The sequence below is a fragment of the Symphodus melops genome, assembly GCF_947650265.1.
Source record: "Symphodus melops genome assembly, chromosome: 15".
Classification (NCBI taxonomy): domain Eukaryota; kingdom Metazoa; phylum Chordata; class Actinopteri; order Labriformes; family Labridae; genus Symphodus; species Symphodus melops.
In genome coordinates this window covers 389,726-392,219 of record NC_136705.1, presented here as the reverse complement: position 1 = coordinate 392,219, position 2,494 = coordinate 389,726, and the positions used below count along the sequence as shown (strand labels likewise).

The following is a 2,494-nucleotide window of genomic DNA, read 5'->3' as shown; positions in this document are numbered from 1 at the left end:
GTTCCAGCCTGAGACAGAACAGCCATCACCATAGAGACCAGGTGTCACCTGAGCATTTACATCTCCTCTCTATGTTTCTGCATTAAGAGCTCATTCGTTTTATGGAAGCAGCTTGAATGCAAAACAATGTGGAGACATACTTTGTCTTTTCTGTTTCCTGTTCCTCATAACGGCACAAAGGAAGAAACCCTGGTGTTACGCTCCCTCGACTGCAACAAACATAAAACATCTTAACAACCAAAAGAACAGAGAAGGAGCTCCTTTAAATGAAGCAGTGGAGAAAAACAAACAGCTGAACATCCCATTTCTGTCCTGTAGCACGTGAATAACCCCCCCCCCCCACACACACACACACACCTGAACCTGAATCTGGTTCTGAGATTTCACATTAAGACATCAGTGTCGACAACACATCTCCTGACTCCATGCGTCCAGATGAGAGAAGTGTAAATCAGGAGGTTTCAAAGATAAGGACTGATAAGTCTCAACATGGAGACGCTAGCACAGAGAACAGGTTTGTGAGCTTGCACATGTGATCATGTGGCATGAAGAGGATTTCTGCCTCTTTAAATAAAGGAGCTTTAACTGCTTTGGATTTCTTTTGAGTTGGTTTTAAACAGTTTGAATATTTAATCTGAGATCTAAATAGGTAATCTATTAATCTATGTCATGAAGGCGCTCACTGTTAGCTCCCTGCTAACACCTGCTAACACACAACCTTCAAGAGGATCTGAGTGTATAAATGTCACATACAGTGTTTAATGCAAAGACGTCTTTATTCAAAAACAACAGCAAACATGAGTCAGAGGCAAACACATGTTAACACACACACACACACACACACACACACACACACACGATGAAACATGATCCACAGAGACACAAACATCACCTGCAGCCTGAGCTTCAGGGCCGCTCTTTGCAGACTGCACAGCGAGTTGATGGCAGCCTGCGTGTGTGTGTGTGTGTGTGTGTGTGTGTGTGTGTGTGTGTGTGTGGGTGTGTGTGGAGGTCAGCTGTCATGATGAGAGGCGCTGATGAAACGCTGGTCTGCCTGTTGGAATACCTCTGCAGCCCCATTTTCCCATGCCCTATGCCTCTTTAAAGTTACATCTGAAAGAGGTATATGCATAGGAAAAAGGAACAGCGAGTGCAAAGAGCCCTGCTGCTCGCCGCCGGGTAAGGGAGCCTGCAGGGTGATAAAAGTGGGTCAGTTACACGTCTGCATGCACAACAGAAGAAATAGCACACACACATTCTCTGGCTGACATGTAGAAGCAGCTGAATATAAAAGAAGATGCATATATGTTTGAAAGAGCAGGTAAATGTTTGCTTCAGTCTTTCCATCAAAGGAGCGAGGCGTGAGGAGAACTTACCCTGCACAGCTCCAGATGAGTCTCTCCTGGGAATGCACCTCCTCTCACACATTTATCTGTGCACAGGGACCTTGAAGATGTTTGACAAACACAAAGTAGCTGTTGTGTGTGCTCGCTCAGCACTTCTCCTCCCTCCTTGGTTTCCAGCCATGGCGACACACCTGCGGGCACCACGGATGCCTCTGGACAGAGAAAAACAAAAGGCGTCTGCTGCAGCACACGTAGACACATAGCTGGGATGCCTGTGCAGAGTTCATTGTGCGTTAACAGCCAACTTGTTGCACTTATTATCTCCATCTGGCCCTCGCTGCAGACGTCAGAGCGTTCCTGCTGCAGGAGGACTTTCTTATCTGTTCAGGGTTTTCTCTCTCCCAGAACAGTGCCCCCCCCCTCCCCCCCTCTCAAGGTCTCCAGACAAGGACTCTCAGGGGTGCTGGAGTGAAACACACACACACACACACACTTGCAGAGGAGGAAGTGTTGTGGCATGTCAAGGCCCGAGCAGACAGAAGAAGCTCTTTAAACTGTGTGTGCAGCTTGAACAGCAGCAGCCGTAGATCACAGGCTTCATTAAAGGCAGGTGGCTTCAGTGCAGCTAACCATGAGCATTATGAGAGCGGTTACATGTCTGAGGGTCAACTATGGAGAAACACATCAGTGTTTTTTCAGCAGTTCGTGGTTTAATGTTAGTCCTGCAGCAGAGACAAAGATGGCGTTAATGCAAACACAAAACGCACAAAAGAAGCAGGAAGTGCTTCATGACATGTGATCAGACGTTCATGTCTTAGCATTGTATTCAGACTAAAGTATACAGTGCTGCTGTATGTTCCTTCCTACACTGTGTGATTTGAAGTGTTTCTGCTCACTGCTGCATGTTTCACCTGTCGCTGACAGGAATCTCTTCTGCAACAATAAATGTTTGTCTTCTCAAAGTCAAACCGCTATATAAAATCATTTCTACCATCAGCCGTTAAATATTTGAACCAGCTCTAAACATTACAATTTGTAACTTTCCAGGATGACATTTTTTTTTTTTAAAGTTTTGTTTTCGGCCTTTTTGCCTTTATTGTAGAGGGAGGACAGTGGATAGAGTCGGAAAGGGGGAGGGAGAGTGGGGA

General features: G+C 45.9%; 1 long non-coding RNA gene across 1 annotated transcript; it reads right to left on the bottom strand.

Annotated features, from left to right (window-relative positions):
- Nucleotides 1-757: 757 nt before the first annotated feature.
- LOC306836172 lies at nucleotides 758-1,695 on the bottom strand. Its single transcript, XR_013780742.1, has 2 exons — nucleotides 1,377-1,695; nucleotides 758-1,189 (listed from the first exon to the last, which is right to left on the bottom strand). It is a non-coding gene; the product is annotated as an uncharacterized lncRNA (long non-coding RNA).
- Between the last annotated feature and the right edge of the window lie 799 nt (nucleotides 1,696-2,494).